Here is a 15,628-nt window from a genome sequence, read left to right as displayed (position 1 = left end):
CAAACCTCACGTCAAGACCACGCCCACCGTTGTGGGGCTGTGCTGTTGCCAGGGGTATGAGCACATTACTACAGTTTTTAATTTTTTTTTTATTTTTATTCTGTTTGAATCCGCGAAAGACATCTACAACACAGCTGAATATTACGTTAAATTATATGCACACAAAATCGAGATTTATTATCATTGAGAGAGAGAGAGAGAGAGAGAGAGATTTACCAAAGATATATACTTTCTCAATTGTACAACAAAAACATTTCAGTAGACGCAAATTAGATAATGGTTGTAAATGAGCACATCACTGATTATATAATTAAAACCCATTTCTGAATGATATATAGCAATACCAAGTAACCATCGACAAGGAATACAATACGTAGTTTTAGGATTATGCTTTATGAACGCTTTGGGAGCTCTTATAATAAGATTAGCACTAGAATTGTCTTGCTTCGATTTAACCATTCAGACATACACTTAGACTTATAAAACTGTTGATATGGGCGATTTATATTTAAGCGATATAGAATAACATCTAATACTTATCAAACATTCTTAAAAATAAATAGGAATTCTACCTATTCAAAGATAATATTTTTTAGATGTATATAGGAATTCCTCTTAGATATTTACATTATTTGTTACACCTTATTGTAAGACTGCTATTCAGAGAAATAAATATCTTCGACTCTTCCATAATCTGAGAATACCGTGTTACCGGGAAAGTGTTCGTGTGTGTTGGTGTGTGTGTGTGTGAAAGTTATTCTAGCAGATTATACTATACGTTGCTGTCTACAAGTGAAGTCTTTTTGTTATTTTTGGCCTAAGCAGTAAAGTTATTTCAAAAAGGACTACTAGACATCCTAACAATTGTCTTCGTCAGAAATTTCCCCAGTATTTTTATATCGTTATCCATTTCCCACTCGCTTTTTATTGAAACCTTGTCTCCATATTCTGAATCGTGATCAGCCACCTGAGACCACAGAGAAACAGCCCCTGGGGCTATGAAGCCATTAGTCCTGCTCCCACACAAATGGTTCGCACTGCATGGGTCCATATAAGTACTCGTCCAACCCGGGATTATTCATAGCCTAAAGGAAAACCTTACCAATAACACCAGGCCCCAACTCCTCTACTTGTTCCTGCGTTGCTAATCATAATTAATTTCTTACTGGAGCAGGTGTGCAGACGACATATAGGCGGTAGATGCCGGAATCCTGTTGACGAAAATGACCCGGTTGTTGATTTCTGGTTGAGATTTTTGTACCGGAACGCTGGAATACTACCTTGGGAATAGAGGCTGGGATTACCCTGTATCCCTCTGACAGATTCCAATTCATTGTTTGATTGATGATAGCGGTCAAAAGTCAGGAGAAAGTGGAAATCGTATTAGGAGCCAGTGCTAAAGAATTATTCCACAAAATCCGCCATGTCATGAAAGAAATAACTGAGACCGTCAGGTTTTGGATAATCCTGTGGCCATATTTTCAAGTTGATTTTCCAACAGATGACCCGAGGGCGCCGACCTGACCTTTTATACCACGCTACAGCGTTGCCATGTCGTACAGGTTGTAAATGTGTGAATCGGTTTCGCCGTAGGCTGCAGCGCAATTAGGAGGCCCACGTGCTTCGCGGCGGAAAGAAACAACGACGGCGAACAATGCAGGTGACCCTAGCGCGTACCCCGCAGCAGTCACCTGTGGGTCCCACGGTGCAATGCCTGGAGCTACGTCAGGAGAAACTTTGCGTGACCAACCCACGACTTGTTTTGAACATTTCAAAACTGGAGTGGGCTACGGCGCCCTAGTGGGCGGAGCTTAGCACCCGGACGACACGTCGCCGTACGTTACGATTTTACGTGTGTTTTTACGTTACATTTACGGTTACTGACGTGAGCTGTTGCCAACTACCAACAATTTCCAGCTCATGCGTGGCCGTGCGTGCGTTGATACGTGAATGTGTGACCTTAGCATTAAAAGCAGACACTATTCCTAAACTCACGTCCATAACCAAGCGATTTATTTTTTTTTTTTACTTTATTTTATATATATATATATATTATATATATATATATATATATATAATATATATATATATATATATATATATATATACATACATACATACATACATACATCATATACATACATAATATATATCTATATATTATATCTATATATATATATATATATAAATATATATATATATATATATATATATATATATATATATATTGTCGAGAATGACGAGAATTCTTTGATAACGATAATGGGAATTTTCTAATAACCCCTGAATTCGATAGGGACATTTGTCAAAAATCCGGAGGAATTGAAAAGAAAATGAGGTAGAATATCTCGAGCTGGAAAAACAATTAAAGCAAAAGCGACGCCTCCAATATTATCTTCTCGGGATTTTTTTTTCTAATAAAATTCCAATTATCTAAATTCTCACTCATCATGAAATGTAGAATTACAAGCAAGGCGAACATATAAGCTAAGATTTGGTCTTATTTTTTTTTTTTTCTTTCGTGATGCTGCTCAGCATTCCTACGAGGAATGTAACATACAAAATATATTTTGGTAAATGTAGAAAGCTAGTTTTTGAAATAGAAAGTATATATTATCTCTTTAATATCGATTATATTATCGATTACATAATTATATACACACATATATCCATTCCTATATAATTTATGTTTCTTACTAATCTTAAAGAGTGAATTATATAATGCATAGATAGTAATTCTTCTTCTTTTTTTTTTACTTTACTTTCAGCAACTACGGAAATGGGCCTTGTATATTACATTCCTCGTATTACGGAAAGAATTATATGAAATACAAATGACCTCGTTCGCCTGGCTTTTTTGCGATATAAAAAAAAAAATCTATTTTTCTATTTGATTTAAGGGTAAACAGCAAAGCTTTGAATCAAAGAATAAATAGAACACAACACCTTCCAATTTCAACTTACAAAACTTTCAAATCGCGTTCCTAATCCATCAATCTGATTATTGCCCAGTCTTTCGACATCGACCAGCGTCCTTAGAATGTCGAGATGACGCCACAATAATTTATTCGATCAGTAAACTTTCTCTGATTCCATTTTCATAAAATTTATGAATAATTTGCACTTTGATTTTTTTTTTTTAAAGAACTACGAAAATAGTTTTGTCCGATAAAGGATGAACCGTCTCCCAGTTTGTCATAGATGTGTGGAAATACTGCTCGTGTCAATTATATAAAAAAAGTGCGATTTCTTAGAGAGAGAGAGAGAGAGAGAGAGAGAGAGAGAGAGAGAGAGAGAGAGTAGAGTGGGCCGGGTGGGGGATGGGGGGGACGTGGCTCAGTGGGAGTTATTCAGGTGTTATTCGGCACAAAGCGAGAGATTTTATCGAAATATTAGGTCGGCGTTGGTTAAGTTGGCGATCGTTGTGCCAAACCGGTCAGACGAACAGATGAAAATTCAGGCAGGAAATGAGGAAATGGTGTATATGAAATTGTCGAAATGCAAGACTGACATCTATGCTTTTTGCTTCATCAAATAATCGTTTACTTCTGATCTGTCTTTGAAACATTTTAGGAAACTGCAAATCACTTTGAACCCAGTTCAGCGATCTACACCTGGACCGCCTTTTAGCACTTACTCATACTTAAGGTCTGATTTCTGGTGGGGGCTGGGCGATGGGTTTACGTGCTCGCCTACCTATTCGGTAGTCCCGATTCGATTCCTCGCTCTGCCAGAGGAATTTATTTCTGGTGATTAGGAATTAATTTCTCGGTATTATGTGGTTTGGATCCCACAATAAGCTGTAGGTCCCGTTGCTAGGTAAGCAATTGGTTCCTAGCCGCGCAAAAATATGTAATCCTTCGGCCAGCCCAAGGAGAGATGATAATCAGCTCAGTGGTCTGGTTAAACTAGGATATACTCGGGGGGGGGGGGGGGGGGGGGGGGGGGGGGGGGGGGGGGGTGGGGGGGGGGGGGGGTGTCAAAGTGGGGGGGGGGGGGGGGGGGGGGGCCCGATCTGGTATAGGGCTAAAACGTAATCTAAACCCGTGTCCAAAAATGAGGTTGCAAAGGTTTTCCGAGCATTCCAGAACACTTTTAACTGATACCATCCTAGCTTAGGATATGCTTGTTTTATTTATCTATATTTATTTTATTTATTTTAGTTATATATTATTTAACTATTATTTTTCTTTTTGGCTATTCCCATTAATAGTCACCTCAGCCAGTCCTGTAATTTTGAGAATGTCTGTCCCCTTTGCGAATTGTTTGTTAAACTTTATTCTATTCCTTCTATTTCGTAACTTTTTTTATCTTTCTGTAGCATTCTACTGATCATTTGTATTGTTTTATATTTCAATCATCATTTCATCATTCCCCATTTCCAGTCTTTTTTGCCTTTCCTTTGATTTAATTTCAGATCTTTAAGTTACTTTCAGGCATCTATCTCTTATTCATACATTCATCACTATTTCTTTTATTATTTCAACAAGTATCCGTTATCTTTACTCCTTTTCTCTCATTTACCTGGTTCCCGTTTCTTCCAGATTTTCTCTATTCTTGTTTATCAAACTGTATCGCATTTTTCATTCAGTTTCTCCCTCCTTGTTGTTTTTTCTATGAAGTTTATTCTATTTCCTATTGAACGTTTTCGTCAATATTTATTTGGATATCTTCTCTTTCCTTCTCCTGTATATACTACTCTTAGTTTCTTTCTTTCCGTTTCCTTGGTTTAACTTAATTAAAACTTCGTTAACTTCATAACTTCGAATAGCTCAAGGTTAAAAATTAACTCGCTCTCTCTCTCTCTCTCTCCTCTCTCTCATCTCCTCTCTCTCGTCTTGTTAGATAAAGATTTATTCGACAAAAGATGTGGTGGACTCTCTCTCTCTCTCTCTCTCTCCTCTTGCTGGAGAAAGTTTTCATTCGACAAAATATGTAGGACTATCTCTCTCCTCTCTCTCTCTCTCTCTCTCTCTCTCTTCTCTCTCTCTCTCTCTCTCTCTCCTCTTGCCTGGAGAAAGATTCATTCGACAAAGTATGTTGTGGCCTTTTCTCTCCTCTCTCTCTCTCTACTCTCTCTCTCTCTCTCTCTCTCGTACATACGTACATAAAACGGCTAAGTGTTCTAATCCAAGATAACAAGGTATTTCATAATGGCCCACCAATTTCTCTCCCGACACCTTTAACTGTCAAGGAACTTGGCAATATAACCGATGTTGTAAATGATATCGCTGTATAAATCCGGTAATTGAAGCCTTTTCATCTTGTCTTATTTAGCTTCCAGGCAGCTTTCAGGAAGCTCAAGTCCTTCCACATTATCTTTCGTAATTTCCGCTGCCAATTTCTCCTTTTGCCAACAAAACGTAAACGTTTGTGTTTCAGTGGATCGAGGAGGGAGCGGAACAAGGAAACGTTTTGGTTCTGAGCACATTGAGAATCGCAGAACTGGAACATTTGTTTCTATTTAATACTGAGACTCGAGGAAACTGGAAACGTTTGTTTCTAATCAATATTTGAGACTCGAGGAAGCTGGAAGCGTTTGGTTTCTAATTAATTATTGAGACTCGAGGAACTGGAAGCGTTTGTTCATGGGAGGAGGTACTGGTAAACTTAGAAGCTGGAAAAGTTTGTTTCTGATAGATATCAAGAAACATGGAACCTGTAAACGTTTGTTACCTGTTATGTTTTTATTTATGTATTTTGTGAGGATGTTTGAAGTATTTAAGTGCCTGTTTGTATGTGACTATCTTTTGCTATCATTGAAAATGGTTCTACGCAAATTCTAGTTTTTTTTTATACAAAAAATTCCGGATTCAGGTTATAAGTTCTAATCTTTGACCTATTATACAGAATAAGCTATTGCCAAAATATAATTTTAAGACATCATATTTCCTTCCGGATTCCTTTCCTGTTACACTGTCTACTCATATTAGTGCAATCTTCTTTGGAAAAAAAAATGAATGCAAGACAATGTTATCCGTCCAGTAAAAGGAGTAAATTTCGAGGCAGTTTTCTTTGTTTTTCCTTCTTTTGCTGAGTTGTGAATTCACGGACATGAGAATCACCATTAAAAATATCGTTGTTCCATCTCTCTGGATGTCTATAACACTTACCATGGAGCAGGTTTTATCCTTAGGTCCACTGAAAGGACTTTGGGTTGTTGTTTCTTAACCTTAATTCATACACATTTTGATGTGGAGCAGGTGTCTCTTCGAAAAGATGATTTTTCTTTTGGACTTATCCAAAAAACAGGAGCTTTCTTTTTTTTTGTTTTATCAAAAAAAACAAATTTTAAAAAAAAACAAAAACTTTCTGGTTGATTGATGGTTACTGATAAAGTCTGGTTAAACTTATGTTTCATTTCCTGAATCAGATTTTTGCAGCCTATAAAGATACGATCCGTAAATAATGCTCTGTATCTCGTTACTCCATTCGAAAGCAATCTTGGTGTCTATAAACGTCAGTCAATTTGGATAGATATAGCTTCAGGTTTGATTTATATCCCTTGAAGCGAGGTCGATCAAGTCTTTGAAATGTTTACTGCCTAATATTTGAGAGGAAGATTTCCTGACATTTTTTTTTTTTTTTTTTTAAATTTTTTTTAATACTGTTCCTATATTTTCTCGCTTGTTCTTCAAGTCTGCTACATCCTCTAAGCTAAAACATTTTCAATAATTACTTTAACTGGCAGTTAGTTATTTTATAGGAAATAATGAGAAATAAAGTTAATTTGGAAGGTACACAAAAAAAGAGAAAAATTATTTTGAAGTGTTTTCGGTTGGCAAATATTTGCATAATAATTCCCATGAAGACTTATAAGACCTACAATATTTACCATTTATAATTCATCTCTCTCCTCTCTCTCTCTCTCTCTCTCTCTCTCTCTCTCTCTCTCTCTCTCTCTCTCAATGATTGTTGTTTCACATCCCAGGCAAAGATGTTTTATATTATCTTTGTTCATGTTTGCTGTGCCTCGGTATTTAACCCCCACAGTGAATAGAACCAGAGTTTACTAGTTGTGTTTGTCTTGTTAATGCAGCGTTTTTGTTGTTAACATAGATACCTGGTTGGTTGATATGATAATTCCTGTGTCACATATATATTTCCTCCATAACAAATATAATTGCAAAAAATGTTTTTTCGTGGGCAGTAATGTATTTTATAAGTTTAATATATGAATGGCAGTGCAAATTCATATGGTAAATGAGATATATATACATATATATATTTTACCTATCTCTGAAACCGAAGGGTATTTAATATTTTGTATGCGTGAAACTCGAGCGTTAAGGCAAAACTGGCTACACACAATCCTTTCCCCCCCACCTCTCTCTCTCTCTCGGGTGATCACTGGCATAGCCTCCTCTCTCTCTCTCTCTCTCTCTCTCTCTCTCTCTCTCTCTCTCTCTCTCTCCTCCATTCTAACAGGTCATCAAATCAGAGTCAAGGTTATATAAAAAATAGACATTTATTGGAAACAAAGCATACTTGAATAACTAAAATTCTTACAGGATAATTAAATGGAATGATAACTCAAAGTTTCAGATCACACAGATAACCCCCCGGTATTTTAATAGTCTTAATCAGTAATTAGTCACACCAATTAGCACTCCCACCATACGGGACTCTGTGTCCCCTAGGACTCTCGGTTCCTCGCTAGAAATGGCCTGTTACAAAGACACGAGAACATACTCGTAAGCACACACATTGTAAAAGACAAGTCAAGATTAAACATCTTTACAAGATATTAAACAGCCATCCCTTTGGCTAAAGTAAGTCAACAACTTACCCATTACAGCCTCGAGAACCACAAACAAACAATTAAAAACTTTCGCAGAGCTATCCCAGCATTCTGCCTTTCTCCACGGACCTCTCTGTAAGTCTCCCCATAGATTTGGCTAAGCCAAGTCATTATCAACGGACATTGTTAGTACACGCACATAAGAACTCACACTTCGTCAACGCCCCATGTAACTGGTTGCAAGCCATTTTCCAAAGGTGCTTGAACAAGACCTCACGAGTATTGACCCGCTTAACTATGCATTTCGTATCACTCCATCCCAGAAAATGATTTATCAGCTTTCTCAGGTCAATGCTTTGGACTGTCTCTATGGGTAGTCTGCGCATTCTAAAAAGTCACAGCTCATCACATTGGTATATTAAATATATTATTAATTATAGCCCCTCTCATCTGACAATATATATATATATATATATATATATAATATATATATATATATATATATATATATATATATATATATATATATATATATATATATATATATATATATATATATATATATATGTATATATATATTTATAAATATTTATATATATATATATATATATATATATATATATATATATATATATATATATATATATATATATATATATTATATATATATATATATATATATATATATCTATGTATATATATGTATATATATATATATAGGTTTACATATATATATAATTTATTATATATATATACTATATATATATATATATCTATATATATATATATATAATATATATATTTATATATATATATATATATATTTTATATATATTTTATATATATATATATATATATATATATATATATATATATATATATATATAATATATATATATATATATTATAATATATATATATGTGTGTGTGTGTGTGTGTGTGTGTGTGTCAAAAAACAGGCGTAAAGGTTAAATATAGACTGATTGACATTTTCGTGTTTATTACGCCTATTTTATAGCACATCCATGGCTGAAATAATTTCATGATATCTCCCTTCTAGAGCTTTAAGCTTTACTAATTACTATAAATATCATTTTCTTGTATTTCGCTTCTTTACGAAATTAACGTTACTTGCATACCTGTCTTTTATATATAATATATATTGATTTATTAGTAATGAAACTGCTCAAAGATTTTTTAAATATTGGTCATCAACATATCAGTCTCACTTCGTTTTCTATTGAATGTTTTGGGGTAGGGCAAACTATGATACTTAATCTCTAGGTTTATGATGAGGCATTCAGTTGCTTTGGGACCAACATTCTCCGTATTGTTGGAGCCAGCGTATCTGCCTGGAATTTAATTGATAGGCCTGGAATACACTTAGATATAGTTAGGGATATTATAATACGTTTCTATGAGGATATATCGTTATATGTAGCAATTCAACTGATGCGGAAATCTATTATATGTGTCCATCTAGTAAAGAGGAAAATCATTGAAGTTTATCAGTCGTTGTATAATTGGGATATTATATTAATGGCAATAAAGCAGCGAAATAGGTCAGAGACCCGACAAATAAGGAAATGACTGACTATGAATCGGCTTCATATCCAGAGGACACATGACGTTCCCGAAATCAGACACCGGAGAAGATTGCAGATTTGAATGAAATGAGAGAAGCGATTCTGAATCAGTTGGAAATCGACTATTTTCTTATTTTCCTTCCTTGGAATCTGTATCTGACATCATGGATTTTTACTCGGTAAAATTCTGAGTTAAACATTTAATTTTCTACTGGCAATATTTAGAGAGATCTGAAAAATGGTGAATGCCACTTGATGATTGTTTTTTGTTAATATTCACGTCGTTATTAACGTTATCAAAACTACAACACCCGCGAATTGCACACTATAAGTATCCTTGGAACTTAAACACTTGCACTTGACATTTGCCCTGAATGAGGAAAAAAATGATTTCCATATCGAATAAGTCAAATGTTTTTGAGTACGAATAGCTATTCTCGTTTCCTCAACACACAACAACCCAAGTAATAATTAAAGAGAATAATTTCTCGGAACTAGATCCTTATTCAAATGCAAACATTTCCAGAAGCATTTAATAAGCAGTCCCGCAAATTGCTGCGTGAAAAAAATTTCTTGGACCATGATGGCTGGAGGTCTGAGAGATTCAGGGTGACTCCTAATGAGGTTCTTCTGTAGGTGGACGTTTTCCCCGATGTAGTAATGGTTCTTATTTTCCTCCAATGTAACAATTCTCGGCCGCCGAGAAACAAAAAAAAAAACGGGTAAATAGGATAAAATAAATAATTAAATAAAATGTTGGAGAAAACACTGGTTTTATAAGAAGTAAATTAATTACGAACTTGACAGTTGTAATTATCTTAGCCGATGGATTTCGCAGATGTAACCATATTGCGTAGCTCGACAAGTTAGTCTACATAAATTTAAAAATAAAACAAATTTTTCTTATGCCAGGACAGAGTGACACTGTTACATATAAATAATGATTTCAGCAATATATAAAATGTATGGTTTGCAAAAATCATCTTTGGGCCCATAAATTCTTGCCATGGTCCCCACCCTTAGGTTTGAGAACGCATGGTATAACCTACCTATACACAGTTCGAGTAAAATAAAAGTAAGTTCACTTTTCCCCCGATATAAGGCCTTGTAACTTAATAATTATTCAGTGAGTTCTTTCGAGTTAATGAAATGCAAATGTGTTTTCTGTGGTGAATATACACGTAATTGGTTTTTTTATTTGTGGGTATTGTAGATTATGGGCTACATTCTACCATTTATTTGTAGATTTTGCAGAATTCATGTATTCAGTTTTTGTAATCAGTTTTGTTCTATAGATATAAATGTTTATGCTTTTGTCAATTCTAATGATATCTTTAATATTATTTTTTTTAATATTATTTTTTTTTAATATTATTTTTTTTTTAATTCGAACTCACTTTCGATGATAAAACAACGAATGAAAGTCATCAGGCTCCAGAGAGCCAAAGTTTACCAGGAAGTTTGACTCTACTCGCTTCTAAATTCGACATCCAGAAACTTACCATTAAATTGGGCTGAGTGCAAAGAACAGATCCGTGAATTTCACAGTAGTTAGAGTAAGATTAAAAGGTATTTGACGAATTGGAATAAGAATAACAGAGGATACTGAAGAGTTATACAAAAGATCTCGTTAAAATTATGTTTCTTGGTTTGTAATCAGGATGGAATTCTTATTCAAAAAATAGTATGAGAATGGACAGTTGGATGTAAAAGGAAAATATATATCACTTCGAGTATACATATATGTATTGTATTAGTAGATAATAAAACGCTACATTTTCTTGACTAGGGATAATTGCAGATTTATTTAGATCAATTTGTATCGCGGCTGGCTATAGCAGAGCTAACTTCCCCGATGTTACGTGACCCAAGTGAACATTATGGCCGTCGACGTAGCAATCTTTTCGTTGTATTTAGTTCCCTTAAGGCTACAGCACACACGCTTACACCTTAAGTAGTAATTGTTGCCTCTGGGTTTCTTTTCTTTACATTTAATTCCCTTAAACTTACAAAACAGTGCACACGTCTACACACTTACGTACTCATACTCAGCACACACACACACATACAAACACACACACACACACACACACCAGGATGAAAAATGACGAATATGGAAAGCTTAGCATAATAATGTGAGGTACTGGTTATTCCAAATTAAAAATATTTATGTTATGATTATAATGTCCATGTCACACACACACACACACACACACACACACACACACACACACACACACAAGGATGAGCTTGGCTTTACATGGAGGGGCTTAGCACAATAATGTGAGGCAGAACCTATTGGTTACTTCGAATTAAAAAAACATTTCCATTAGATCCTAAAGTCTACGAAAGTTTACCGAAAAACATTATGTCACATGAAATTCCTTCATCTAGCAATGCACTTCCTGAAACTATTTCATCCTTGGTCCGTACTTAGTAGTTATTTGTTGGTTTGATGTCGACCCAAAGCTGTCGAGAGGCTGGAAATCTAATGGACTTTTATTTCATTGTTTTTGTAACGTATAGCCGAAACTACTGCTTTTTATAAATAAAGGAGGTCCCGACTCATTCATCAACTGTTTATTATTAAGAATGGAACTTTTTCTCTACCGGAACTCTTAATAAGTAAAGAATTTCATTCTTCAACCCTTGTCACCATAATCCGGAGCAGCGCCCGAAAAACAAAAATCTTTTGTTTGACAATTCGTGAGAGTTCTCTCGAATTATGTCGTTCTGCTAATTAAGCTTCCTACCTGTCTAGAGCAGTGGTTTCCAGACGGGGATGTACGGGGGGTTAATTGGATTTTTTATGGAAGGCGGGCGGGAATTCGAAAGAGAGTTATTGTCGGTGAATTTTGTTAGCAAGTCTGTGTTGGTGGTATGATGTGTGCGAGTTAATGCATACGGTGTATATACAGTATGGATACTTGAAAAAAAAAAAAAAAAAAAAAAAAAAAACTTGTATCTTCTTTGGAAGCTTGTTTAAACCAATTTAATCTCGGGCCTTTTAGGCTTCCTCCACGCGAATGGGAAGTGACTTTTTTTGAATAATAAGCATTATATCACCACAGAGGACATCAGGATTTTAGAGGTGATAAGGCGGACCATGGCCAAAAAAATAAAAGGTTAGGAAACAACTGGTCTAATCTGAGGTAATTTAATCAAGCAAATCATCAGAGCGCATCCAGTTCCAGTAACTGCGTAGAAATACGTTCTTTGTCTCAGTGCAGCGATTCGGCATCCAAGTAAAAAGCCGGTTTCCAAGGAGAGAGAGACAAATAACCCTCTAATTGCTTGAGACAACGATGATTGCAGTCATATCTAAAGAAACAGATGAGACATCAGATAGAAATTGAAGGATTAATTGTACCTGTTCGTATTTCGCCACTTTTCCAGTGAACCGGAACCATCCGAGGTAGAAGCACAAATTAAATTTCTTTTATGTTTTCGCTTACTCAGGGAGTAACCCTACAAACTACTTTGCTGTTGTTGTTGTTCTTCTTTGATGGGGTGATTGTTAGAAAGATCTATGGAAGAACCTAAAAAGGGCTAAAAAAGGTGTTTCTCATTGACTTTAAGATACAGGAATTTTAGGATAGAATATTTAGATTTATTCATTAGAATGGAAATGTAAAAGATAAATAATTTGCACGTTAAACAGTACAGAAAAATGATTTCTAAATAAATATAGCGTATTTATTTCAATTTTTCGTTAGTGACACAAGGGTCTATTTGACCGTAGTTTTTAGCGTGTTTAAATTTACTTTAAAATTTAGAATAAAAAATGTTTATGATTTATGTGTGAGAGGCAATCTTGCACGCATCCCAAGTAAGCTGGATGTCTGATCACGCCTTTTTACCTCTAAAGGTGAGTACACTAGGCTTCACTACACACTGCATGCATAAGACTCATCACCAACTCGTCCCAAATTCTTGTTAGCCCCCACGATTGCTTCATCAGTTTTCTACTCATTGTTCTCTAGTCTTCTTAAGGGTTCTTGTATCAGAGAAAATTTTTTAGCTTACTCAGGAAGTAAGTCTACAAACTACTTTGTTGTTGTTGTTCTTGTGTGGGGGTTAGGAAAGGTCTATAGAAGAGCCTAAAAGGCTCTGACAAAGATTTTTCGCGTTGAAGAGTTACAGATACAGGAATTCTAGGATAGAATATTTATGATATATTTATTAAAATGAAAATGGTAAAAGAATAAATAATATGAGTGTTTAAACAGTACAGAAAATTATTTATAAATAAAATATGACATAATTTATTTTATTGTGGTTACTGAAACAAGCTCTATTTGACTGGTTAATTTTACCACGTTTTCAATTTATTTGGTGTACTGAATTCAGGCTATGTTTTTTTGTCAAATTATTTTGTTTCCTCTTATAATTGAGAATATATGGAACGTGTTTAATTCGTGTCCTTTTTATTTTGAACCTTATTGTTATTATGAGTAGGACTAAGTATGCATGTTAATACGAAGAACACTTTGCATTAAGTTAGGGAATATAAGGTTTTACGACTTATGTTTACAACCCGGGAAAGCTGCAGGTTGGATCACACTTTGTTATACATGGAGATTCGTACAATCTGCATTGTAGTATGGAGAGTTTACTCACGAAATTTCGAATCACAGAAAAGACTTGTTCCGGAATAAAGTTAGATATTATGGACAATTGAATAAGCCAAAAAAAATCGATCTCTTTATTAGCTCCAAAAAGCCTTTTAATGGGATGCCTTATTTATGCAAAACATTATTCGTCGTATAATTCGTAGATCCTTAAGCAAAAAATTTTCTATTACAGTAGATAACTGTTCTATTGTTATTAATTTGACCTGTTCAATATTACAATCCTTGTATATATGTCTTTCAAATAAATGTATGAAGATCTAGATTGAAAAATGATTTCTTTTCATTCTTAATCCAAAAAATGTTTTTTTTTGATCTCTATATTTCGCTATAAATTAATCTCATTTTGGATTAAGAATAAAAAAATAATTGTAGTGATAAATCTTGGCAATAAAGTATTGTGAAATGATTAGGTTAATTCAAAGGTTTGTGAAGACATGAATTATATGTCAGCTTTAGAAAAGAAAAAGTGTCTTCAACATAAATTAGAAACGCTTAAAACCTGTTTACTAAAATGCACGGAGGCAACTCTCACCTTCAGCCTCCGATGGATGCACCTGCAGGTCGCCAGGTGACGTTAATCATCCACACATCGTCGGCAGGTGTGCGCGTGTGTGCGTGAGAGAGAGAGAGAGAGAGAGAGAGAGAGAGAGAGAGAGAGAGAGAGAGAGGGAGGTTCTGGAGGATAAAATATAAGCAACAAGATTAGTATATTCAGTTTTCATACATGTTTTTGGATTATGTATGGCTAAGCTTTCCGAATCTCTTCATAGTTTAGTCTGTGGTTATAGTTTGTGAATGCATGATCCCAGATTATCCCGGATCATCTGGTATCCTTGTTCTTTTTTTTAATTACCTTGTAACGTCTTTTCAATTGCCTCATTTGTGCCCCGAAGAGGCGTGAATAAAACACATGAACGCTGTTTACTTACTACTGAACTTCTTCCTGCCATTTTCCTGTGGTATTCACTCCTATGCTGAAGTCACGTGGAATGAGACCGGACACTTTGTTTTTGATTAAGCTGCCCTTACGCCAGCACGGGCTCTTGCTCAAAGAGCAGCCCATAGTGAAGACACATTACTCCAGCTGTATTTATATCTGTGTGGGGAAGAGGATTAAAAATTTAGTCCTGTTTATTTACACTCCTTCTCCTGTGTGGCCCCACCTTCGTGTCCTTAGCCTTCTCTGCTTGTCGATCCATCCAGGTGTTCATAATCCGAATAGTCTCTTGTGCTTTCATGTTTTCTCTTCTATTGTAGAGTGTAAGATTTATCTTGATAAACTGTCTCTTCAATCCGTTTCCTGTGTTGCCTGCCATTACTTATTTGCGCATGTTATGAAGGCATACTCTACAATCAGTCTGGACGTTTTGTTTGGTCTCCTGTACAAAAAATATTATTTTCTCGGTCTATTTCTTTGTACAGGAGCGCAAACAAAATGGCCAGACTGATTGTAGAGAATGTCTTCATAACATTTGCAAACAATGTAATGTCAGGCATCACAGGAAAACGGATCTGAAGACAGCTTATCAAGAAAATTCATTCACTTTACAATAGAAAGTAAACGTAAAAGCATGAGAAAAAAAAACCACACGATTATGAACACCTGGATGAATCGACAGATAGAAAAAGGTCAAAGTCACGAAGGCGGAGCCATACAGGAGAAGGAG

The sequence above is a fragment of the Macrobrachium nipponense genome, chromosome 38, assembly GCF_015104395.2.
Source record: "Macrobrachium nipponense isolate FS-2020 chromosome 38, ASM1510439v2, whole genome shotgun sequence".
NCBI lineage: Eukaryota > Metazoa > Arthropoda > Malacostraca > Decapoda > Palaemonidae > Macrobrachium > Macrobrachium nipponense.
Note: the sequence above shows the minus strand (reverse complement) of the source record.